The 27,469-nt window shown below is 42.6% G+C and overlaps 1 protein-coding gene and 1 long non-coding RNA gene across 4 annotated transcripts in view; one reads left to right on the top strand and one right to left on the bottom strand.

The window, feature by feature from the left end:
- The window catches only part of sv (shaven), a 147,889-nt gene that overhangs the window by 47,091 nt on the left and 73,329 nt on the right, over window positions 1-27,469 (top strand). The window lies entirely within an intron of this gene.
- LOC122408014 (uncharacterized) overlaps window positions 9,733-27,469 on the bottom strand; it is a 99,956-nt gene continuing 82,219 nt past the window's right edge. Inside the window, exon 3 of the long non-coding RNA XR_006260329.1 lies at window positions 9,733-9,902. This is a non-coding gene — a long non-coding RNA (uncharacterized lncRNA). The remainder of the gene's footprint in view (window positions 9,903-27,469) is intronic.

Raw genomic sequence — 27,469 nt, 5'->3', positions numbered from 1 at the left:
TGAGTTATATAGGGAGTGGAATGAGGCAGAGCGCGTTTTACAAACGTTACAAGATGTGCTATAGATATAATAGAGTACCTACTGTTACAATAAACGAAGGCAGAATGAAAGAAGAAACGAATGGATGGATGGACGTAGGAAGAACAAGGAACGGGCGCAGGGGCAAACATAAATTAAGATGGGGGACTGATTATGAAGCTGAGAGCAGGCTATCATTACTCGAGCCATCGTGACCGGTCGACCCTGCCAGTACCAGGAGAAGAGACTCGTGCGCGCGAGCGCGCGCCCAGCGAATCTCTCTCTTTCTCTATTCATTTATCTCCGTCTCTCTTTTAGCTCCTGCGCGAGATCCTCGCAAGAGAGTCGAACGCGCTCTTATATGCTGATACTAAAAAGCTCTGACTTGTGCCAGGCTGCTGCTGTGCTCTTGTATACAAACGTCAAACGTTTAAGAACGAAATGGCTCAACATTCTTAAGTTTACTAGTCAAATCGAGCTGGTTAAGCCTCTTTGTTTGCCAGCCGCATTTCGTACACGAGAGCTTCGGCTTTTCTCTTGTCTTTTCTCTCGTCTCTGGGACCGTCTGCAGTCGAGAGCATTGCACCGAGCAGCCGACGTAATGCCGGGGTTGGAAAACTGCAAATTATTAATCTCCGTTCGGCTCTTTCGATCTTTTTGTCTATCAATCTCTTCTCTCCCTTCCTCCTTTCTTTCCCTTTCCCTCTCCGTTATTTCGATCTCGTATTACATAGATCAGAAGAATATGAAAACTAGTATTGTCGGACAGCATGAACGATCGCACAACTGGCCAACTCTCGCATACCCCCCGGGACGCCGCGGAGAACGAATATTTCGCGTTTTCTCCGTTCGAGTCTCCAGATGTATTTACTCATGTTGCTGCATATGTGTACCCCCATGCGTATATATTCGTAGAGGAGCGAATTTATCCGCAGACGCATACGCATACGGAGCTCACTCGTGATTATTAATTATGATTGAACGCTCGCAGGTGCACGGTGACAAAATCTCCGTACAAATGTTTTTATTTTCAGATTTATTTTTTCTTCGTTTTCGTCCGTTTACCAAATCCCCGGCCCACGTGTCTGTGTGCGCGCGTATAGATGCAAGTGATTTTTTACTTTCTGATTTATAATGCACTCGCGATATGATTTTATTTGAATGCTGGCGTATTACTTTAGATCCGAGAACTCGGTGAAATCCCGTTGACATTTAAATCAAACGTATTAGATTACAACTAGGAACTACCAATAACATTTATGAATTCACAATGTTCATACATACGCGTGACGGTGGTCCGCCTCTACGCGTTATCACGGAAATTCTTTCGTGACGAGACTAGATCCAGTTTCGAAACGACATTCACTTTTCAGGTACAACGCTCTCTTTCTCCCTCCCTCTCTCTCTCTCTCTCTCTCTCTCTCTTTCTTTCTCCGTTTTTATAACGTAACGTCGATTTACGAGAGTGCGGGTATCACTTCTGATTTTCGATAACGCAATCGAAAATCGAGAGATTTTAGGTCCGAGACCAACGAAGACGAAAAAATTCTCGTCGGGAGAAAGTGGCGCAAAACGCGTTTCTCCACCCCACCCCCCTGCTCTCGTATCATACAACACTTCTTTTCAAATGCTAAACCCTGATCACCGTATATGTCGCACAGGAAATCGAGATAAGCAAACGAAATTTATTCGAATTTCGTCGTGGTAATTAAATGAATTTCGATCTACTGCGTTCTATGTGTATACCACCAATTTATTAAATTCAGCAGCACGTGCTCGTTTTATCTCGCGCAGCCTGTGTATTTTTTGTCTTTCGATACCTCATTTTTAAACGAGTTTCATTCGTATGTGAATCAAGCCGAATGTAAAAAAGCAAAGGCTATTTTAGGTGACCGAAATTCGTTGAATTGCGTAATGAAAAGGAGAGTGCGATCGAGTGAGAGAAAAGTTGATTAAAATCTGGTTTTTTGGACCGATGGATCGCTCGTTTGTTTTCAACGAGATTACGAAAACTTTGTTGCAGATCGAGTACGATAGATAATGTCATATTTTTTATCAGCATTCGCGCTTGTATCAGCTCACATTTAATTGTGTGTACTTGAGTATATTTGAATATATAGCTATGTACAATAATATTTATACGTATAATAGACTCTCGATTATGTCGAGGGGCGCGGGTGCGAACACTTGCTTTCGCTTCTATTTCACAAAACGTGCGTGTCTATTTAAATCACATGTGCGTCATATATTAACTCGCGGCCATGCTGTCTACTTATTTATTATTATTTATGAAGCGAACTCTGACAGTGCTCTCTTGCTCGAGTGAAATTGTGCTGGGTTGCGACGAGAAATAATGAGAAAGAGAATAGTCCGACAGACGAGGCGACTCGAAGTTTCAAACGCGGATTCGAGTTGCGTATTTCGCAGTTTCTTTCAAAGGAGTTGAAAAAAAAATCAAAAATTCTTTCAATGCAGTTTCCAAACAACGGTTTGACGAGAAAATGAGCAAAACGATCAGAATTTTTCCACAAATTCGAGTGAGTTATTTTATGAATAATTTAAATAAATTTTTTGACGATACAAGATTCCGATCTTCTCAACCTTTTTGACCTGCTCCGAGACGGTTTTTCGAATGCTTTTTGTCAAGATAAAGAGGCCAACATTCGCGATCGAGACACGAATCCGAGCAAGAACAACTCGTAAGCAGTTTCGCTCGTTCGCGATTGTGAAACGAAAGTTCTATCCGTTTTTCCGCGGCGATACGTCGAGCTGACCTTTCCCCTCTTTGGTCTCGCCCAACGTGAACAACACTGCAGTGCTCCTTTTGATGTATATGCATGTGTGTTAAAACACACCTCACTGCAGGAAGATAAATAATTGTATTGTTTGAATAACGTCTGTTTGAAAATAAGCTTAAAAAAATACATTTGCTAATATCGAACTGGACCCAAGCCACGTTTTTCATCGTCCACTAATTTCGAGCTCGAAAGTAACAGCAACGAGTGATTAATTGGAATAATTTATTCCTTATTAATCCACCTGTTCGATAGAAAATAAAATAAACCACGTTTCATTACGAAATCGAGATAATTCAATCGGTCATAGGAAAATGACTTCAACAATAAAAGTTCTTACGATTTATTTCATCTTTTTGTTTTTCTCCCGTCCCCTACGAAACTCCCTGGAATGAAATATATTTTGAAAACCACAATGATCGCGTAAAAACGGAAAAAAACAATGGCTCAAGACTCGCGGTGTGCACCGCCGCATTAGCGACAATGCTCGGATCCCATCGCGTAGCAAAAAAAGTACATGAAACTTGGCAGTTGCGCAGCTGCGCAAGGATTTCGGTATTATTACATCGTGTCGATTCTTTATGCACACTTTTACTCTCCCGCATAGTGAAATATGTGTGCCAGTCAGTACAAACAGTTAAATTTGTGTTTGTGTGTGCGTGTGTGTGTGTGTGTGTGTCTTTTAATACATCGTGCACCGGAACAATTAGAGATCTTATCGCGTCATCCGCGCGGGAGAATTGCACTGTTGGCTTGGTGCAAAAGACGTCAGTGTGCGATCAGAAAATCCCAAGAACGCGTTTTGTTCCACATTACAACAAGTCCGAGCGAGGTGTGTGCTATATTACTCGGGAGAGTCGTTCGCGACAACCTTTTACAGGAGTGGAGGATCGAGTTGGCCGCCCACGGTTTCGTACACCGCATTTGAATATATATGCAACGTTTTCACGATGACGTTCGATTTACTTTATTTATCGTCTCCGTACTCATATTGGTAGAAAATTATTATGTGTTTACGTTGTAGCGGAAAGCTCTTGCATTTATTATTCGTTGAGCGCGCGCGGCTAGGGCGAGAAGGAAGGGCGGCTTAAAGCCACTGAATTTTCATTTTGATAACACGTTCTATATACCGATTACAGTTATTAAACTCACGTTCCTTAATGGACTCGTAGCTTTTTTATGATCGTTCGCTTTATTGTACGACCCTCGTTCCCGAGCGGGTTTACGACGCGTGCTGCACTTTTACCCAAACAATGTTTACTCCTTGAAACTAACTGGATGAAATTTTCGCGCACGAATTTCACCATGAAACTAGCTATTTATCGGGAGTTCGGGATGACCGATATTCAATAGAATTCAATTGTTAGTTACTTTTTTCTCTTCTCTTTTTCCGTTTGTTATTTATTTCTTTTTATTCATTTGTAATTTTTGTCTTTGTATATTTTTGTTATTCTAATTTTAGCAAATATTCACTCTGACAATTTTGCATGATCATTTTAAGAAAGATTAGAACGATTTGCAAACCGTTGCAATTGTTTCTCTTCTATTTTTTTTTCAATTGGTAATTTGTTTATGATCGTATTTTCTGAATATTTTTGTATCATTGTTTTGTTCATGATATTTCGCTATTTACATTGTTCTACTGGTAATTTCTTTGTTCTCCATTTTTTAATAATACCATTATATTTGTCATTTTTTCATTCGTCATCCGATGTACTCGTCACCTTTGCATTTATTTGACTTAGTTCCTTTGAACCAAGCGTTTTTCATGCATTACCATGATTTAGCAGATTCATTTTATTTTATATCATTATACGTTTGAAATGGTTTTTTTATAACTTTTAGTGTAATGAATTCCTCATTTGAGGCAAGTTTCGAGAGAGTAGATCGAACTACGTCTATAAATCATCGAGCATTTGTTTCTTAGACTACACGAGTAGTAAAACACGGAGGGTCGAAAAAACCGTTGCCTTCCTCTCGATCTCGTCTTTTAATAATCCTGGCCCGACAAAAATCGTAATAATCTCACAACTATATTATTCAGATGGTGTTCTGATTCGATTAATCTGCTGCTAACTCACAAGATGTTGGAGAACGATCACGAACATCCTACGATTACGAAGAAGGAAAGGCGAAAGGAGGGGGAGAGGAGAGGAATATTACGTGTATATCGGTAAGAAGGAAAAGAGAGATCGGCCAGAGTCTGGTACTATCGTAATCTCATCTGAGTAGCGTGGATGCGATAATCCTGATGATCTTACTCGTGCAAAAGGGAGAAAGAAGAGAGAAATGATCGGGATGATCTTGCAAGGGTCTCTTTGCATATATGATCTTGGACGTAGCGGAGAGAGCAAATTTACCAGGATTCTCTCGGATTCCCTTCTCGGGTCTCGCCCTCGTTTATACAGTGCCTGCAACTAGAGTATGTACACATAATACCCTCGAGGGCTTTCCCTCCTCCTCGTCCTCCTTCTTCTTCCTCTTCCTCCACGAAATCTTTCCTTTCTTCCTCGTGGCTCTCGTGCAGCACGAGGGATTCTCGGTTCTTCTCTACCAGGAAGACATTTCCACCTTTTTCAAATGTTCGTATATATTTGCATATGGAAAGAGCACGCGCGGTGCAAATTTAAACGAGTATTTTTCGTTTGTCTGAATTAAAGAAAACTCCGTCCGACGCGTACTCGGCTTTTTGTCCGATATCCTTAACGCGTCTTTCCTTTTGCTACAGGCTCGGAGCCTCCGCGTTAAATTACACGAGATCTGCCCCTCTCGTGTGGTTGTGTCAGTTCTCGATTGTGCGACGTCTACAACCTGGAAAATTTCAACCTCCGGACACGTAAGAAATGACGGAAGGTGCGCTACACTCTGTTACAATGTATCCTACAATCTTCTAAGTAACCTACAGCTTATCGTTATCGCCATAGATGAGTGTAATTTTATCCACGGCGCCGTGCTATTTCAACCATTCCCATTTTTATTTTCTCATACAGAAAAACAGTTCGGATGTTAGCCCCGCTGTAAAATAGTCTCTAATCGAAATAAAAGTAAACTACACTCGAATCCCGGCTGCTGAAACCGGGGCACTTACAGTTATCTTCGATATCATTACCGATCAATTATATCGAAGATCGTTTTTATGCTTCGTACTCCCTTAAAATTCGCACTGTTCTTCCTGTATAAATATTAATAGCGAGCCAAGAAAATGAAAATAACAAAAACAATGAGTGCTCTATTTGCATAACTGCCCTCACTTTCGAACCGTTTGATAAGTTATCCTGATAAGGAACGGGGCGCCCCTCCGCGTACGTCTTGTAATCTCTGGCTTCCGCGCTCGCCTTCTATTCGCTCCCTCTTTCCTCCTCGCTCTCAGTTATTCAATTCTTTTTTTTTGAGGAATGGAAAGAAGGAGAGAAATCCTTGTGTCTGTGCTTGTGTCTCTGCGTCGTTTTGTAATGTTCACATGTATAACTCGGTCTGAGCCTCAGGGGAGAAGTGGATTACGAGCTTTCTCAAGACAGTGGAAGAAACGGAGAGAGCGCATTCATTTAACTTTTCCTTTTATCCGAGCGTATACGTATTCTTCCTATCGGACTTTGGAACGATTATATTCGAAGCGAGATTCTCCAGCCGAGCAATCTCTTTCGTTCGATAATTTACGATAATATGGAGCTTTTTAAAGTGAGATTTAAAGAACTATGAAAATTCCATTTTTTGTGGTGCGAAAACTCCGTTGGCGGGTTACCGTATAAAAGTGGAGAATTTTGTGATTGGGCAGTGTTTTGATTGGAAATTTGCGTCGAGTATTGGTCAACTGAAAAGTCGAACGGTCGATGATTTGAATAAAAGTGATTGAAGTTTGTTAGCTGACTCAGAAAGTCGTTCATTTAAACTCCCGTCGGTAAATAAAGAAGAAAATTAATTATGGAAAAGAGCATTTGCTGTTTAAAAAGTAATTTATCGTCAGTGGAGAAGTTTTTTATGAGCGTTATAATCTCTAATAAACTTGGTGGCTCGGCAGACTCGGGGGTAATTGATAAGCATGTAAAAAAAGTATGTCCGAACTTGTAAAAATGAGTGTCGAGATTATTGAACGAGCGGAAAAAGGAAAGGGACAGTCCAATCGAATCGTTTTCGCGGTTACGGAGCGGCGTTATTTAGCATGATTTACAATCAACTGTGTGCTCCAGACTCACGCAGAGTGCATGGAAAAAGAGGGAGCGAGTGAGAGAGGGCAAAGAGAAAGATTGGAGTAGAGTTATCACGCGGATATATGCACACAGGTATATCCGAGGACTCGCTCATAAATATATACACGCATGTACGCGTGTACCTCCATTAATACGGATTTCTCGTTCGTTACGTTACAACTTGAACCAACAGCAGCAGCAGCAGCAGCAGCAGCAGATCTTGAAATACATAGAGATGGCGTCGCGTGCGCGCGTGTCTTTGCGTTCCATCTTGTACTTGCCATAGCGTGCAATTGAAGGGAAGTTTTTCCCCTTGGCTCTCTCCCTCTTGGACGTTAAAAAGAAAACAAAGAATTTCCTCATTCGCGTCTTTGCCAGGGATTCTCCAGTGTAAGTGGCTTGGTCTCGGGGCTCCTTCGCGCCTCGACGCGTCGATTAATCCACCGGACGAAGATTCACGAGTACCAGCAATTTATCGCGACAATTAATAGCGAACGGCGGGTTCGATGATAAACAAACAGGAAGTTCCAACGTTAGAAAAGGAAAGCGAGCAGGAGAGAGCCGGGAGACAACACCCATGTCGCCTCTTATGTACCCAACTCGTCGTTGTTGTCTGTCTCCTACCTTTAAATAAATTACTCTGCTCTCAATCCTATAACACGAGAGGGTTGCATGCTCCTATATTTATAAGACTTGGCGCGAGATACACACAGAGGTGGCCCACGAGGATAATCCTCGTAAGAAACGCTTCTTTATTCCATCGCAAATCCTCGTGGAAATCCAGCCAAAGAAGGATTGCGAAAGGATTTCGTGTCAGCAGATCATTTTCTGGTTCCAATTAATCGTCTTTCCCAACAACTCTGATAACTAACAATCCGTTTACCCTTTCGACAGAAACTACACGAAAAATACTCATGGAACGAACTACGAGAAATTTGAAAAGATCTATTTCGCCATGAATCTTCATCCAAAACGAATCGCAGCAAGTTAAAAAATAATCAGATCCCTTCCGAAGCTAACACTCTCACAAGAATTTCTATGGGAACGAAAGAACGTGCATTAATAACCTGTTTTATCGGTCGATAAAGTGTTATATCGGTTTGAAGATTTACGACAGATTTATATATAGACCGGTGTAGGATGCCTCGTACGCAGGGAGAAGAGTCAGAGAGAGAGAGAGAGAGAGGAGAAGAGAAAAGCGGAGAAATGCATGAAAAGAGAAGCCAGCAGAGAGAGCAGAAACTCGGGGAGTTGATCCCGGGACTCCAGGAGCAACGAGGAGCACTTTTGTCTTCCCTTTATCCCCTCTTTTCACCTTCTCAATGTGTACCCGTGGAGTGTAACGCGTGTCCATATATTTGCCGCTCATGCAGGCTCCCGATGCACGTGTATTGCCTCTGGCTGATGCACAGACTCCTCTCGCTTCCTCCGTCTGTTACATATGACGCGCAGTACCCTCCGCCTGGTTAAGGATCCTTCGCTCACGCATGCTACGCCAAAGAGCCACGTATGTGATCACAAGTACGTGATCACTGCTGTGCCTAGTTATGAGAGAAAAAGAGACAAGAGTTCATATTCCATCGTGAAATACCGGGAGAAATGATTGCTTCAAAAAGCTACCTAACTGTACAGTCTGATCGAGAATATAAGTAAATCTCGTACAAGGAAAAGTTCCGAATGCTATTTTACTTGCTTTTGTAAGCTTCCCTTGTCTCTGAATAGGGAAAAAATCGTTTGAAAAAGATGCTTCGAAGAGTCGATTCAAACTGGAAAAAAATGCATTGGGGTTAAGGTCTGGCGAATTGGATGAGAAACGTCGATACTGGGGAAATCGTTCGTTGAATTACTTTGACTCTTCTTCACTGGACTGTACTTTCAGTAAAATCTTTCAAAGGATAAATCTGAACGGTAATTTCAATATATTGTTGGTCCTTGAGAGCACATTGCTGGTTCGCAGCAACATTTGTGTCGCTCAGGGGATGTGCGATATTAATTGAGCAATAGAGGGCACGTAGGAAAAATGCTTTCGATTATTCAGTGATTCATTCCGTCTATGTATTTCAAATGATTTATATTAAAACGCCACATGAAATGACTATTAATATTTTCATGAAAATAAAAAGGAAAATAATGATGATTTATCATGTCGATCCATCGCGCATCCATTTATTTTACATTATCTCTGGTCTATTCGATTAAAAGGTTATTTAAGGGAATGAGAACACGCCGATTAAAAATTCAGAATAATGATGTTTCAATTTATTTAAAACGTTTATTTCTGACGATTATCATTACTCAATATTCAATAAATTTACGACTTTTTGCCCTGCAGAGCGTAATATCTCGAACGATTAATCGGACCATTATATGAATTTATACAAAGATCATTCATTTGTTAATAATCTAATGAAGCTGTAACTCCGTAGTATTTCAAATGAGTTGTACAATAAAAAAGGACGGTTATCGGAAATAAATTGAAGCGCTATTTTCTGATTTATATTTGAGCCGTTAATTTCATGCGATTTTCAAGTTTCGTCCCTTAATAAATAACGTAGTACGTGGGAAATTTTTTCCGCGATATAACTCGTGCATAATACGAGAATTTCATCGTGGCGTGGTTCGCGTCTCGCGTGGATTTATAACGCGGTGAACGGCCCATAAGGTGCGAGAATCGTCCGTGGCGTGCGAGTGCCGTTTATCACGAGAACACAAACGAGATTGTCACCTGTGCGAGTTTTCCTCCTCCTCCTCTTTATTCTGCTTCCCTTGCAACGACGATCTTTCGTGCGTGGCTCGCGTGTTTGCTCCTCGCTCTCTCGTCTATCCCCAGGCGCGTCAAGCTCCGTCCTTTTTGCCCACACGAACCTCGAGCCTTGACTTTCCAACTAGGATTCTGATACGCCTGAATTTATACAGATATTTACACGTCTACCAATAAAAGCGAATAAAAATAGAAACTTTATTTCACTTGTCGTTAATCCTGAATTATAATTACGAATAAAAAAATTCGAATTTCATCCTCTGAAAGAAATTCCTTAAGGTATTCCTTTCACGAACCCGAAATCCCTACAGAAAATTGATTTTAATTTACAGTAAAGTACAACTGCATTAAAATAGACTGGCGAAATTTCAGGTCAGGTTATCGATCATTTAATGAAGAATTAAAATGTTAAAAATCGTAAAATTTCTACGGGAGCTTATGGAGAATCCGTCATCAGCACATTTTTATTCAATAATTCGTACACTGAATAACTAACTCTAAATTCCTGATACAAACTGTCTCACGGATAGAAAAAAATGTAAGGAACCCATAGCAACGATAAAAATAAAGGGTTATCGAATGTTTAAAAAAGATATCAACGCGATAGAAGTTGGAAAAATGGCAGAAGCAGAAGCTTTTCCCACATAACAGTAACTTCTCGGAGGTTAGGAATCAGTCCAAATTTCGAGTGCCCTAGTTTGCGACACCAAAAAATACGGCCCTGCGAAAAGAATACCTTAAGGTGATTGCGTGAACGGACGAGAGACTCGCACGAAAATTCGTATTTCCCTGGATGAAACACTGATTTTTTTTCAATAAAAACCACGAATTATTGTTTCGAAACCGTTTGTATTCGAAAACCATTTTTTTCTCAATGTGCGCAAAACGATTCGAAACATTAACGCAGAAAAAGGTGTAAAAAAACCTGGAGTAGCGTGTGTGAAAACAGTTAATTTAAAGCGGCCATGACACTTTGCCGAGATTCCAATACGAAACGCACTTCTTTCTGGCTCGGCCAATTAACTCTGTGGCGAAACAGTGCTTCGCATTGTTTGGAGAGTCGCGTACGTTAAACCGAACTATGACGAGAGGCGACGGTAGGATTAGCAGCGAGGAGAGGATGCATACGTTATTACTTTTTGCACGGCAGTCGGTGCATCGGTGGATGCATTTTTATACAAGCTGCACATCGGCCGTTGACCGCTCGCACGCTATCCTTCGCGTCTCCTATCTCCTAATCGTTTTCCAACATTTTATAATCACGAATCTCGTAAATACATGCATGCATTCGATATAAATTAGTGTACTTTTTCCTTACGATCGAAAAAAACCGTTTCACGTAAATAAGACGGTGAAATATCGATTTAAAAAAATGCATTGCGCGAAGAGAGCTCGATGCGAAAAAGTTGTTCTCATCGAGCATCATTTTTGACGAAGAAAAATTAATTTCGACGATAAATCCTGCTTGTTCGATTCATAAAACATTGTTTCAATCTTCTCACAGGCCTTAAGTTGCCCGATAAAAGTAGTGATTCCCTCGGAACATATGGATCTGCGATCGAAATGATTCGAGGAGAAGGCTTAAAAACCGGACTGTAATAAATCAGGGATATTATTGACTGGGTATAATATCTGGATTACTGGACCGAGCCTGGCTCGTGAAGATCCTTTCCCACCTCCTCTGCCTCGGTTCTCTTCCAAGCCGGTAGATCGAAAGTGCCTCGTTACAAAATGATGAGAGGCACGCTCTCACGCAAAGAAGAAGAGCGTCCAGGGGGAGGGGGGAGGGAAGGAGATTTAGGGAGGAGGGGGAGGCGAAGGGGAGAGTTGGACGAGTGACGAAGAGTACATGAAACGGAGAGAAAGAGGGATGATGGTTGTTCGTTTGCTCGTAGAGCCCGTTAACGAACCAGAGCGCGTCGTATTGTCGCAAATTGTCCCCTAATGCATCCGCGAGGTAGAAAGCATAGCGCGAGCCATTCCAATGTAGATAGATGTATAAAGATGTAGAGACACACGGACAGACAGCAAAATGTATATAGAAAATTATCGCTTCGATGTGAAAGAGCTCCGAGGATAGGAGACTGAGGCGTAAAGCTGGCGGAGTTACGCCTTTTTTACAGTGCAAACAAGCCTGTTTACGAACACAGAACATTGTGGAACAACGCTGGGCGATGCGGTGCTTGGCACTGTCGTACAAACATGAGCAGTTGGATTTCCCAACTATTTAGCGTGCGCCATTGTCGTTAACGGTGGTGGTCAGCCCATGATCACAGTGTCCTTTTACTCCTGCTGCTGCCGCTGCTGCTGCTACGACTCTTCCTCTCTCTCTCTCTCTCTCTCTCTCTCTCTCTCTCTCCATCGTCAGCAAGGATAACTTCCGGTTACGACAGTCGCACTTTATTCGTTTAATCTCCATCAAAACTCGCGATGCTCTTACTAAATAAATAAAAAATAAATAAAACGGAATGGAGACAGGGAGGCGACAAAGCCCCGTGATACGATCATCCGATGCCAGATACCCTTGATTCTCACCAGCTTTCCAATTGCGGTTTTCGTTACATGTTTGCAAACTGCCACAGAAATATATATTTATACGAAATAAATAAGAGTAAATTGCACGAATGTGGTTAGTCGCCGGACTCGCCAGCGCGCAATCGGTTTTCTCTCCAGATCGATTCGCAATCGGAAGCTTCCATGCGATATGAAATAATCGGTTATATTTATTCGGTATCCACAATGTTTCCGAGTCGTCTGTACGAGTTTTGCTTTATTGTCTCGTCGATTCACCGTCTGCCCGGACGTAGATAATGGTCGCTGTGTACACTCGTTCTTGCGTTCTTGTACAGGACTCTTCGTCACAAATTCAACGTCTGCGAAATATATTTCGTGTCTCTGACGATTTCTATAAATTCCAGGCCCTATTGATGCACAGTTTATCGCTGCCTCAGAAAATATATTCCATGCTCACTACGCAGCTTTCAACGCACCGAAATTTCGGTTCTAATGAAAAATCGACGGTAAGTGATTCGGCCCAAAATGGCCCGTACATACCCGTTCCGAGAGATTGTACTTTGTAGAAGCAGCGTTTTCATGTTGAAGAGTACCGACACGCCAACTGTGGCGAGCAATAACCATGATTGCGGTTTCACGATGACAGATCGCATAACGCCGCGCTGCAAATGATTTTCGGCAGGTTCTTTATGTCTCGCTTTGCCGAGCGGGTGGCAAAAACTTGACTCGGGTTTTTCAAGGTCTGGCCGAGAGTGCGTCACGTCAAAGAGTTTCTCGCAACGCGAATGTGCGAGTTTCGAGTGCATCTCTTTCCTCCGGTAACTTCGACTGCAGCTTGATCGGCGATAAGAAAATTCTGAGTGAGAATGTCCTCGCGAAAAATACGGAAGCTCGCGCGGGGCAAGGTTATCTCGCGATTGTCTCGGCTTTTATTTTCGATGGGCATAAAAAAGATATAAAAATGTAGAAACCACAGTTAGGAAACCTTGAACGCCGAGGGCGATCGAGTCGTAAAGTTTGACAAAAAATATTGGCACAAGTTCTTCGAAGGATCGTAACGTCGACGATGGTCAACGAAAGGGATTTGAAGATAGTGAAAAAATTAAAGAAACAACGAAAATGAAGATTCTATTTGCTTAGGATTTCCAGTGTCGTTTCATTCCCAAATCAAAGTCTCGCGGGTGTGTCACTCGATTGTTCTCTGCGCCTCGGCATCAACCACGCCGACAATCCATACCGATTTTATCTTCGCACTCGGACTGTTACTGTCACAAGCCCCGCCGACTCGTAAACATAATTACACGAGTTTTATTTTGCCTCATTTTTTTCAACGTCCGGCCAAGACGCAACCCGAGTAACGTCAACTTTGCTTCGAGCTCTGCAGCGATCCTCCTACCGTTGGCCTTCCATCGTCGTGCCGTGTCCTGCCCCCCGGTATATAGTTTACTCCTGTCACCTTTTACGATCTTGGCCCTTCCTTGCCAGAGCATGCGAAGTTTATTAGGAAACCGGATAAAAGGTCGACGCGAAGAGGGACGAAAAAGCGAGCATTTCCTTCGAGTGAAAAGTGAGGAAAAAAGGCTCATTTTGTGAGCGATCCTTCGAGTTGCAGCCATCACTTTTTTATAGAGCCCCGATATACATGTGCTTCGGAAAACATGTGGAAATAAATACACCAGCCGAGCATCTCGTTCACGAGAGGGCGTGAGCCGCTGTTGCTTATTTACGAGAGTTGCCTCGACGACTGGTAAAACTCAAGTCCTCATCTCCAATCTTGTTAGTGAATCGAGATGAACGTGCAGCATTTATTTCCAACAAAAAAGTAAGCTGTAAAATTAATTGTGATTGTTGAGCGATTGCGGAAGAGGCTGCACTATTTTTCCTGCAGATTTATCAACGTCGGATCGATCAACAGTATAAATCCAGCATGAAGTTTCCTAGAAAGTCTGTAAAACATGAATTTTATCTATAGTTTATGATAAATCCGAAGCACCCAAGAATCTTGTTCATCTTTCCCCGGATCCCGATAATACAGAGATTCTTTCCTTCAGATTCAGATCGAGCCGATGAAAATCTCAGAATACGAAGATGCAAAACACCAAAATTATAATAAAAAGGAGCACCAAAGAAATCAAGTATTTTTTATTAGTATCGAGTAAAGTATCTCGTACTCGAAATGATATATAATTCATGGGCTACCAGATGCTTGAGGAAGATGCGGAGAGGTGGAGCGAGAACGATCGAGGGTTACGGTACGTCAGCCTTGAAAATATTGATGTAACAAACGTTTCATCATCATTTTCCGCGAGCATCGGAGTGGGAGATGAAAAGAGGGAAAGAGCGAGAGAGAGAGAGAGAGAGAGAGCTAGGCAAACGTAAATAATCGATATTAGATCAAACTTGTGTTAGAAGATGCTGCTCTCCTCCTATCGAAAATCCGAATCGGTTCAAAGACTTTTCATCGACGGTTATGTACACACACGTCTATATAAGCAAGTATAAATCTGCACATCTACACCGTATAAGCTTTGTCTTAAAACCGTTCAGAGTGTCTACATGTAGAGGCACGTATCGTTATACGATACTTATCTATCCTTCCCTCATCGCCCGGATAGTTCAACCCTTGTACCCTCGGAATAAGCCAAGGGCCCTCGTGGAGAAAAGTCCAGGCGACATGCACGAGCAAAAGGAAGAGAAATATCGATCGATGGCGAACGTAAGGGCGTACAATGGACGATTTAAGAGACCGAATTCGATGGATTGAGTCTTTTTAGATCGCTCGCAGTGTCTATAAAGATGGAAGAGTCCGCTGACTGCGCAGGGGCTATCCTTACGGGGGGGTAATCATTTTACAACCTCCCGTATAATCTCCTTTCGAACGCTGCTATATAATAACGATAAACAAGCGTTATATCTTCTATGCCATACTCGTATTATAATACAGTAAATAAGTCGAGTATATATACGGACGTAAAGCCAGGGTACAATGTAAAATCTTCTCTGTATACGCGCATTATGTGTCCATATAAAATGTACGAGAGTCAACATCCACATGGTGCAGCTATAGGGGAACGAGGGGAATATCATTGATATTTTATTGACGGTGCTTTACTCTCTCGCTCAAAACGGCTAAGTAAATACGCAGTTTACCAATCCGCGAGAACGAGAGGTGGAGCGAAATCGCGGATAATGGAATAAGCGCGAGATGAAGCGCCGATCGTACGCGCTCGAAATGACTCCACGGGCGATGTTCACCATGAACAGGATAAAGAGTTAACTTGTGCTGAAAGGAAACTGCGCTACGCGACTCTCGACCTCCCCGCGTATTACCCGGGAGAACAGGTGGATGAGAAATATTGAAAGTTTTAGATCTCCCATCCGCTATTCGAGGCAAACGTTTACACGAATTTAGTTAACAGGTTACCGAGTATATCAACTATTTTCCGATCTTTATCGTCCGCAATTGATTTCATTTCAATCATTAATAACGATTAACTTACTTTTAGTTGTTTCGAGATGAAAATATTTTCAACGCTTCCTGATAAACTTTTGTGCTAGAGATATTTTACTTTGATGCTTAATTACGAGTGGAAATTAATTTTGAACCTTGTCACTCGATCGATCAGCCTCAACCACTCCGTTCCTTCTTATTCAATACGCGTTGGAAGGTGCGATTTTAAGGATGTATCCGTGTAGATGAAACTTTTAGATTGTCAGAAGATCGAGATCTCACGGTCATCGTTCGAAATGAAATCTTGCCTCAATTTTCTCGCTCGAAAACGTAACGAGCACGTAACGAGTGAGGCACTGGATAGGAGTACACAGAAAAGAATAAATATCTCGAGGCCCCCCCGGCCTTCGTTCTCTTGTACCGTACGGTACGAAGAACGAGTCCTGTATTCCCTCTCTCGATCTCTTTCTCTCTCTCTCTTTCATCGATCGTTCATGGCCTCGAGACTCATCCTTCTCTCTCAATCCTGTACTCGATACTTCTCGCTCGTAATATCGATTATTGGTTATCGCTCGAGAAACGAATTATCGAAGCAGCTTCGTTTTTCGCTGCCCAATGAAGAAACGCCGTTTTCATAATTCTCTTTCGATGAGAAACTCTTCGCTCCGACGTTTCCTTTACCGATCGCGAATCGAGGCCGCGAACACTTCCGTGCTTATATGCGCGGAAACGCTTTTCCTCAAGTACAGCTCAACAACACCCGCGGTGTCGTTATACCGTTGCCCGTGATCCTCTTTCGTTACGGATAGTTTGTCCGGCGCTCGTTTGTCCTTCTCGAATTATTAGTCAACCGGTATAAAATAATGTGAACTGTGCGAATAAATGATGGAAAATGTTCTCTAGCGACGCGACAGAAGCCCGGGGCAAAAAGAGCGGATGGAAAGAAACCATTAAATAAATACGAGGAAACAAAACGGTTGAACGGAACTACGACACGAGAGGATCAAAATTACGATTGAAAGCTGTAGGAAAAATAAAATCGAATGGAGAGTCTAATTGCGAACTTTATCAGCAGCAATGTAACAAAATTCGAAATGGCATTTTCATGCGAATGAGCCAAAAAGAAAAGTTCATCAGGTAGCGTGAGAACACAGAAACCATTCAATTTCGTGGACCAAGATTTATCACTGGATCCGATGCTCGGGATATTTCACTCCAGTTACACGAAGATCCCGAGCGTTTCTGTGGTTTTACTTCACCTCGGGCGGCTCTCAAGCCTTTCGATTTTACCTCGTTTCCCTCCAAATGATAAAACGGTACAAGGAAATGAGGGGAAAAAACTTTGAGCGAAGAGGATGAAAAAAGCGAGCTGATCCCCGGCGATGTTCTTCAAGGATTTCTTCGAAAACCGCGATCGTCGTATAAGAAAAAAAAAACGTGTAGAAAGATCGAGATTGCCTTTTCAAATCTTTGGCGAATCGTACCCAGGCATTTTCAGACTCCCAACAGACAGTTTCATGGCAATACATAAACGTCACAGGCTCTTCGTGTTCGTCATTCATAGATCGCGCGATAAACATTCTATTAGTTGATTGCTCTTCAAGTTTTAGTGGCTAAAACGTTTCAACAGAGAGACTTTTTCTTATATCTGCTCTGAAACTGTGTCGTAGCGCGCACTGGGTGCAATCGTTGCTGTAAATCTTCGTGTCTGTTGGCCACCGGTTTAAAACAATTGCACAACAGAGTCAACGGGCGATGGTAGAAGCCTTTATCTCGAACGTCTCTCTTTCTCCGTGTACGAATGTTTCAAGAGGCAACAACATAAGCATACTGTGGAAAAACGAAGAAATAACATTTCGTACATGACGAAGTAAGAGAGCGCGATGATCGTTTGAAGGCTCGTTCGCGGTTCGTAAAACCCGGTAGCTATGAATTATACTAATGCGGCACAGTTCCTAATGTGGCTGCGCCAATCGTTCAACCGTCTTATAGGAGTACGGAGTCTAGACTCGCCCGGTGAACGCGATTTATCCAGCACGAGTCAAAGGCAAAACTCGCTCGTGTCTATTAGCATAAATGGTTTATTTAGTTGGTTGAAGAGTACTCAGCGACGTGCGACTTCTCGCTCGCTCAGGAAACCATGAAAGAGAGACTCGGTGCCGGGGCGCAGTGTGAGCTGCGAAGGCGATTTGTATCGAAGTGTTTGCCGAGTATCTCGAGATGGAATTGAGCTATCTCACTCGTCGCGGAGTGATGAATTCCGCGCTCCGTTGCTCTGATATTACCGCTTAATCCAGCTTCCCTGATCCGGACAGACGATTCTCGTATCTTGCCAACTAACGTGTTTGGAGTAATGCACTTACGTAAATATCAAACAGACTAAAGCGCGATTCCGCACGTTGGGGAAATTCAGATCAATAAAGATCGTCGAATGAGCATTGATTCGGATACTTAAATGGAAGAAACGCGTTCATTTCCCACGAGATCCTCCGGTGCAGTTCTGGGCGCGATGATCCCCATGAGCAACGGTTCCCGAGTAATGGCAGCTACAAACATATCCGAAGCGGCATAACTTCGGGGCGCAGATAAAGGTTCAAAAGCTTATTGAGTTGAAGATTGGAGAATAACTTTGGTACTTAAAATAAGAAAAAAGAATAGCTCTCGGTGGTGTGCACCGACGACAGGTGGGCAATGAAATAATTAACATCGAAGAGCAGAAGAAATGATGCTGCCCGTTATACTCGTCCATAATTCGAGAGCATCATCCCGGCGTTTCCGTTGGCAAAAGCTTTACAGTCTTTTACCGAGGTCGATATAAGAGGTGACCCCCAAGGGGGTCTCTTCTCTATCGCTCGCGCAAATGAGCATCTCCGGAGAGTTATTTCGCCTCTTTTTATCGTTCGACGACGCTTCTACATATTCCTCAGCGGAGGCAGAGTCTACGTGTACGTAGGATAATGTAACATCGTGTTGTATACGTATTTCTTGCGTATACACCACTTACTCGTTGGGATATCGCGTTACTCGCAATTTTCCGGGAGTGCTGTCGGTGGCCTATGTGGCCGCGTAAACACGCACGTGCACATTCGTGCAGTGGTGTATAGCAGCGAGGACGAAGGGGGAGAAGCGTGCTGGTGGCTAGACATCGGGCGGGGTCTGGCCTGGACGCACCTTGGTAGCATTAGTAGCCCCTGCTCTCAGTGGGCTCGTGTCATGATGCTCTTGTTGGCAAGACGTTAATGCAGAGACGAGGAGGATATAATACACGTAGCGGAATGCAGAGGATTCTGCGGAATAAGCCGCGCAGCCACGCCAGGGAGTTGATGCGGACGCGTTTTATATAGCCGCCAGGCGCCTTTTCCTCTTGCATGACCATATACAGAGAAGGATGGAGATAAAGGCCGAGAAAGAGAGGCAGAGATAATGTATCCAGCATCGCATAACACGCGGGAGAGGAGCAGAGACTCCGCGTGCGTGATCCCGACGCTCGAGGCCAGCCCAGCAGATGTTGATGTGCCTCGGTTGATCAGGCTTTTTCCCCTTTGTATATATGTAATGATATTATAAGGTTCCACATTCGTACACCAGTTCGCGTAGCCTGTCCTCGTACCTTCCGAGATCGGTACTCTTCGCTTACCTTCCACCCTGGGCAGCGTGAGCATACGGTTTTCTTGGTTGCGTCAAGTGGAGGGTGAACGAGCTAGGTGAGGGAACTGTGGGCGTCCTTGCCCGGGGGGATAGAGGAGCGGAGAGCCTCGCGGGGTACACGAGGCTGACCTCTTCAGCGGGACGACGCCGCACACATACGCGGAGTCCACTTCACCAATGTACCTAACTATTCCCTCGAGCATCTATACTGTACTTTGATCCTCATACGCTTCGCGTTTACACTCCGGGGGATCCCGGAAATTGCGGCAACTCGAAACTCCTTCGATCTCTTCGACGCGATCCCTCTTCCGTTGATTTATCGCTGGCGTGTTCTTCTTTCCCGATAATATAATGGCGGTACCGGCCAACGATTTTCGGCTCGTTATCTTTTTGCTCCGTGTTACCCGAGCTCTGACACTGACGGAGTGAAATTTAGCGAATAGGAAAAACGCTTGTGCTCCTTTATATTTATACTGCTTCACTGGCTCAGATCCCAAAACTAATGATTCATCACTTGTTGTTTTTCACTTGGCTCATCATAACTCTTGCTCGACGATTAACACGTGGGATTTTCTTACTTTGCGAACATTATCAGCTTCGTTGATTGTCATTATTTTGCTTCTTTCGCACAATAAGTGACCCACTGACACACACGCCCTAAGAGAGTTAAATGACTCTCGAATTCTCGTACCTCTCATCGAAGGGGAATCGCCAGGTGCGCTGCCCACTGCGCGAGGATCTCTTTTGGGAAGCCTCTTGTCGCCATCATCGCGAAGGCTCACCGGTTAACCCAGGTCAGGGTTGCTACCTGGAGGCGCCATACAATTTCGTATTTCCTCGCGCTTGCCAACTCCTCGCTCGATAATATATATCGACTCGCCTCTCTCCCTCTCTTTTTCGCATTCTCCCGTTCGGCTCCGAGTCCGAATGAGCTAACGGCTCCTTCGAGGCCCGATCTCCGGTTATCGGAGGGAGGGACTCTCGCGGCTGGAATCCCTCGGTGGCTGGACAAACAAGAAAAGATGAATAACCAGGGAACCAGGGTTTGAAGAAGAAGTAGACGCGGAAGAAGAGGAGAGGAGAGGAGGCAGAGAAACGGTAAGACACGCGATGGTGAAAGCGGATAATTGCATAATCAAATTCAATTAGCACGCACGAAGCTCCGGTCCCGGTTAATCTCGAAACGTTTGTGAACCGGTGTACGAGATCCGCACAATATGGTGGCATGTTCTATATCGTCATTATCCATATTAATGCTGACCAAGCAGAAGAACACTTGCCACATTATTTAGCGTGTTAAATTCAAGATACTACGCCCTTATGCTCGTTAACAATTGATTTATGCACGAAACTCTCGTACGTAAGTCCACGTACGAGACTCGCTCTCGGATAAATTATTTTAAATCGTATACTTCACCGTCTACCAACTCCACGGTGGACGCTGATCCAGTTTTCCTCAAGTTCTAATGAGATTCACCGTTCCAAAAGATTATTAAAATCACGAATACGCTATTCCACCATTCCATGGATTATTATGGCGAATCCATGTACATATAATCGGATTTCATGAGCAAACTATTAAAAACTAATTCTCTTTGGGATATTAAAGAAATCGCTCGTATTTACTCCTCTTAACCTCCACTTGAGGAGTTTCGCCTTAAACGATCTTTCCTCCATACGTCTGCGTGTGTATCTTGTGTCCCCCATAAGAGTTATGGCGTCTATATATTAGGCATAGCAGAATATATAATTATACCGATCATTGGGATCGAGTTCATCGTTCTCATCCCATCGTTTATCCTCTTTATGAGGATAGGAGCATCATACCAATAAAAAGTACACTTTAAAATCATTTCAAGCGTAATTATTATGTATTATGAGAATGAAAAATATTCATTCTCGTTATAAAAGTATCAATTATTCAAGAGTATTATTACTTATTAAAGGTCTAGTTATTTCATTCCCATTAATATATTTATTTTGTTTGTAATATTTTCCTAATCGCTCCGAGTAATAATCGATCATTTTTTACTACGTCACAATTACCGTGCCCTTTAACTCAAAATTAATATGCATTAAAATCTAATATAGCTGAAAGCTAAAATGGCCATGATATGCTGCGACTTAATTTCATCCTTCTTGTCACTCACGTGCCAATGCGCAGTTTAGTGGCCGCGATACAAGCGATTGGTATGGCTCAAAAAATTCTCGTAAATCCCAGTAGGACAGCGTTACGATGACTCGTTACGATTTTATTATATCGTGAAAATTTAATGCACCGATCTTCCGATAAACATATTTTTACGCTTCTCTCTCCCTCTCTCTCTTCCTCATTCCCAGCTTGGTTGGCGTGCTTTATCTATACTTATAAATATACAAATATATAACGAAGGAAGAAGAAGCTTCGATCTCTTTCCGGGCTCGGCTCCAGGGAGCAAACTCCCGTCGAGAGTTGCTGCTTGCTGCTATGATGCCGCGCCTACGTCAAGGCGGATGTGGCTCCTCTATCCGTTCCCGTTCGAGAATCCAGTTGTGGTCTGCTTCGTTCGAAGTTTGCTTCGTCTCTTTCTCTCCCTCGCTTTTCTTCTCCCTCTCTCTCTCTCTCTCTCTCTCTCTTCGTGCTTCGAACCTGACTTATCTTTGCGATAGATGCAACGTGATTTTTGCCCTTAATATATATTTATTATGCATTCAGAAGATAATAATAATTAATGATTCTGAATGAACAAAACTCCGGAAACGGGATCCCCTGACTTTGAGCCGACGGCACTGCGGTACAGAAATTCACTGATTTTTTTTGCACGATCAAAAAAGTCAACATGGAATATTCAACATTTCTCATATCCATCGGCGCAATAAAATAAAGCGGTTTCTCATCTCGAAATGAGCCACTCGTTTCGACGATTTTTCCTCTTTTTCAAATCTACTTGATATTGACTCAACAAAAAGTAACAAATAAGTCAATACCCAATTTGGAGAAAACTTGAGAGTGGAAACAACGGATATGGCGCTAAACAAAATCAAGATGTAAATCTGGGTAACGGCTGATATTCATGATCTTTCTCTCTCGTTACGGAGCACTGCGGAGAGCAAGATAAAAGATTTAGCTCGAGAGAAAGATCGCGAGCAAAATGCATCCCGCAGCGTATGTAAATATAAATTGGTATGAGAGAGAGAGAGAGAGAGGAGCAGGTCGAGAGCGCGCCTCGTTTCTGTTATTAGTGGCATTTCACGAGATTGCAAAAAAAAATTCCGACTGGCGGAATTGAAATGGCGTGTCCCACCGGCAGGACGTCGCGATTTTTGGTGGGGGAGAGAAAATGCATTCGGATCTCCTGAGACTCCTTCCACATATTCCAACACACGTAATGATCTTAACTGTATTTGCAAAAGAGGCAAAGCAGAAAGAGAAAGAGAACTTATGTATTCGTGTTGTGGCACAGAGACACAGTGCCCCGACTACTCCGGTGAACACACCGGCTTAACGAGCTGTCTGTTGTCGTCGTCGTCGTCGTCGTCGTCGCGTAACTCGCCACTCTCGCTTCGATAAGCTCGCCAACCGTCCACGAAGACGAGAATCGCTTTTATTCATGGGATACATTCATACGAGTATTTACCTTTGTATGTTTACCTTTCGATTATATTATGCGTACGCACGAGCCCGGATCAACTTTCATTCTTTTGTTTGATATAAAACTACTTGATAAATATTTCGTTGATAATTACCCCTGTTTTCAAAGCCTCAAAGACTCTCATATCCGAAAAAAAATGAATTTTCTTTTGTAATATGTTATCGAGTGCGATAGATTTGCAGCAAATTCGAATAGTTTCGGAAATAAAATTGCACAAAATTATGAAATTACTATAAATTCGAGGAAGGGGTGATTATTGGTAAGAAAAGTGTGAAAACTCATTAATGAGAAATTAATTTGTCGTCACTTTGAGCAGAGATGCCTGATAATTGAAATCCGCGTGATCACTCATACATGAAATGTGGAAGGCGATGGGAAATTTATACCGAACGGGAGATTAGTAGCAACGTACGTATATCTGCTTTGAAGAGTTATTAGAAGCTGGAATTAAGAGGTTTGAAGTTATCGGTGGCAAGGTTCGATGAAGTTGGCAGAGTACGAGCTCATTAATCTGAATCGAAGGCCTTCTCCAAAGGAGGTGTTTGCGCGGAATTGCGCATAAATGATTTGCATTTCGCACGCTCTGGTACGAGAGCTGTTGAATGAACGATCGCGGACGCGCCTCGGTTTGCACTTATAGGATCATTCGACGCTGAAGAAACCTTCTCTATTTCTCTCTCTCTCTCTCCGGATACTTCTCGATCAGTTTTTCGATCGGTACGGGACGACGAGATTCCAATTTCCTCTTTGAGTAGCGTTGCTCCGCTTGGAGAAACTCGATCGCTGTCACGCGTTATGGCGTTCCCGAGAGCCAAGTACCCCGGACTCGTGTTTTGCGGCGGTGGTGATTGCTGGATAAGTGTGTCGCATCGTTTCGCACCGAGAATTTATCAATCTCGGTTAAGTTATTAATGACGTTTGCGCATAGAATTATCGAGCTTGTCCACACGCAGCCTGCACACACGAATAAACGCGAGTGCGCAGCCACACTTTTGCGTATAATGCTTCACGAGTGTGTGCGTCATCGAAGAATTTTTTTTCTTTCCCCATCGACACGAACGTCAAGATAAAGTTAACGGAGGACTTGGCATTGCAAACATGCTAATCAGGGCGAGGTTCACACGCTCCATAAATATATTTCGCGCTATCGTACTCCTGAGAACTGGACGAAGAACGTTGCCTCTAAATACCTTTCCTCGGTTTTTAAATACCTTTTTTCACAATAAGTTACTTCGGAAATACTTCAACGGAAATGGGATGATGAGCCTTACGAAGACGGATGGCAATAAAATGTGTCTCAGTCTTACAAATTCACGATGCAATCCCAGCGAACTCCGATCATTTTCGTAACTTTGATCAAGAAGCTACGAAGCAATGTGGCGATTACCTAAAACACGGTTACAAAAATAACGAAAGCGCGCGTAAGCTGGAATCGTTAAATGTCCGGAGAAGTAAACGCGCCGCAAAAAGCTTTAATTCTATCGTGAGCGATTCTTCGTTTTAAAAATCGTTCGATGCCGCGTCCGCGTCCAAGTTCCTACCGGAGTTTTTCGTGTCCTCGATACTTTTTGATTCCAAACATCATGAAAATCGTAAAATCCGTTTCGATGACGCGCGTCGAGAACAAATCTTTCGCGAACTTTCGTGTAATATTAAAAATTCAGAATCTCGGAGGCTTTGGCAAAACTATGAATTAGCACGTCAACAAAACGACGTGCATACACACACGTATGAATACACGTATGAAAACTGTATGGAAAACATAAATGCAATTTTATCGTGAGATCTCGAAGTACTTGGCGGCAAATTGGCGGAATAAATAGTAACGTGACGAGAATTTAACGCGAGTCTCGTGCTCGGTGAACACTACACTTTGTCTATACTTTATACCCGTAATAATACAGATATACACGAGCGCGCGTGTGTGTATATTTGCCTATTTCTCTCCGAGACAATCTCGGACTGTTGTACCGTGTCTTTGCTTGGGCGCTTTACAATCGCAGCGGCGAGTGAGCAGCCTCGCAACGAAAAACCATACTCGTAAGTCCCGATCGTGTGTAAGATCTCGTTCTCGCGATCGAACCGGAGCATATGAAAATATATAGTCCTCGGGTACCGAAGAATAATCGATCGTTTGATTGCTATCACTCGCTACTTATAGAGCCCAATTTTCTCTCCAGCGCTAATACCTTTTTTTCCGACAATTGTAGTCATTTGTTACTGCCTGTTTATTTGTTTTATTTTTCTTTTCTTTTTTCTATTCTATCGTCGCAGGCGTAATGCGCAAAAAGTATGTTAATAAGGATATTTCGATTCGCGTGTCGTGCGCTCGGATATCATTTTTATTGGCACTGCTAGTGTTGATATAATTGCGATTGAAATCGAATGAAAAGGGGAAAAAACAGCACTGCGAATAATCTATTGCGGTTGATAAGGACGGCTTCAGAGTAGGGAATCAAATAATTATCGAACGAAATGAACGATGCTGCGCGAACAAACGAAGAAGTAGATTGGGTAGGGTTCGATATATGCCAAATAACCAAATTGTACAACGGTCGATATTTCGAAATTTTTAAAGTCGTAATTTTAACAGACCATGCATACGAATGTCAAAAGTTCATATTTTTGAATTCAAAATGGAGAGTAGTTGTTTTATATATAGACAGAGACGAGCATATAGAGTAACAAGAAATCGAAAGTAGATTTTTCAATCCTATAAAACTTAGATATGCAGAATAGCGATGGCGCGAAAAGGCAAAAATCAAAATGACGATGTTTGAAATTGGAGATCACCAGTCTGAGTAAATGAGTGAGTGAGGCGCGTGTATTTTGAGATGCGTTTCTTTATTTTGACCGTTCGACTTTTTGGTGTTTCAGTTCTCAGCCTCAGTAATATTTAGTCTTCAATTATTATATTTTCGAATTTGTGAATATTCATACACGGAGAAAACCGATTTATTTTGTATAGTGAGGAATATATTATTTTTCAAGAATTTTAAAAGCTTTTACAAACAGCATAGTATTTTTTGAATTTTCCAATTTTTCATCCCTTCAATTCTAAACAGCTTTATGTACATAGCAAAAAGTGATGCACGTGTAAGAACTATATTTCGTTTTGTTTTCGAGTGTTATCTATCATGTCAGACTAGCACTTACTGATAAGTGGAAATGTATCGTAAATCACAAATTTTGACTGTCAGCATAGTAAATTCTATGATAAATACACGAATATTCACCGAATACATGTGACATTTTACCATACACATAGTTTTTTTTCATGGTTGCCCGAGCATAAACATTTGAAATGACTGAAAAGATTTTTTACTATGCTTATTGAGAAAAACGCTCTTAAGTCTTTTGAATAAAAGGGATGAGTATTGGTCTTTTTATTATGGTGGATAGAAAAATTGCTACAACTGCTCTTCGAATTAATGCTGCAACCCAGTTATATACTGTCCCCGAGATACTATATTCTTAGTACTTTCCTCTAGAATTTTCGGCCTCGTTTTCTCCGTGTAGTATCGCCGATTGTAATAATTTTGGGATCGAAAGTGCGATGTTCGAATTTTCGGAAAATCGATATTTCAGTCGTCGTTCTATGGGCGATCGTTACATTTTATTTTCGACGTAAACGTGCTTCGAACCTTGTAGTTTCTTCTCTATTTATTTCCGTCATGCTCTAATCGAATTGATCCGTCTCCATATTATCATTGAAAGTTTATAAACTCGAGATTTTAGCTGTTCGAAATTTTAGTCATTCCACCATTTTATCCTCACCCAGTAGATTATTTATTTTATTGTTTTTCTCTCGAGAGATGTTTCAGCGATGCGAAGCTCCTTTGGGAATCGGCATATATCGTGCAATTCTCACTTTTACCCCGAAGCTTCTCCCATCTCGTGAAGATGACCCGGGGACAAGATTTTCTCGGAAGAGAGGAGCTTAGCTCGCTCCTGCAAAGTGTAATAGTCGGCCTGCCGGCTGTTCTAGTAATACTGTGGCTATAAGTGTATTAGTGTACGTATATATATATACGTACAGCAAGCGCTGTATATACGAGACTGAATCACTGTCGGTCGGCAGAAGTCTCGAGGTCCGCGAGCCACAGTCCGCAATTTCCGTAAATACACAGTGAAAACGAACGGGGAACCGCGATCTTTCCTTCCTCAGCTGAAAGATCGTACCCCTTTCGTTCCTCGTCTAAACTTGAAGATGTAGAAGGGCGTAGCGAAAGAGTCGAAGAGTGGATTGGAAGCCCTCGTCGAGTTTTAGGCCATCGATTTGGATGGAGAACCGTACTGAACGCGCGCCTACGCTAACACAAAGCGAGAGAGAGAGAGAGAGAGAAAAAGAGAGGGGGGGGGGAGAGAAAAATTGACTTTAATAGTCCCACCTCTGGGCGCAATAGTGGTAAAGAGAAATCAAAAGAAGCAACAAGCGATTCTCGTCCATCGTCAAACGCGTC

Source organism: Venturia canescens, chromosome 3, assembly GCF_019457755.1.
Source record: "Venturia canescens isolate UGA chromosome 3, ASM1945775v1, whole genome shotgun sequence".
Classification (NCBI taxonomy): domain Eukaryota; kingdom Metazoa; phylum Arthropoda; class Insecta; order Hymenoptera; family Ichneumonidae; genus Venturia; species Venturia canescens.
Note: the sequence above shows the minus strand (reverse complement) of the source record. Positions and strands in the feature narration are given on the sequence as shown.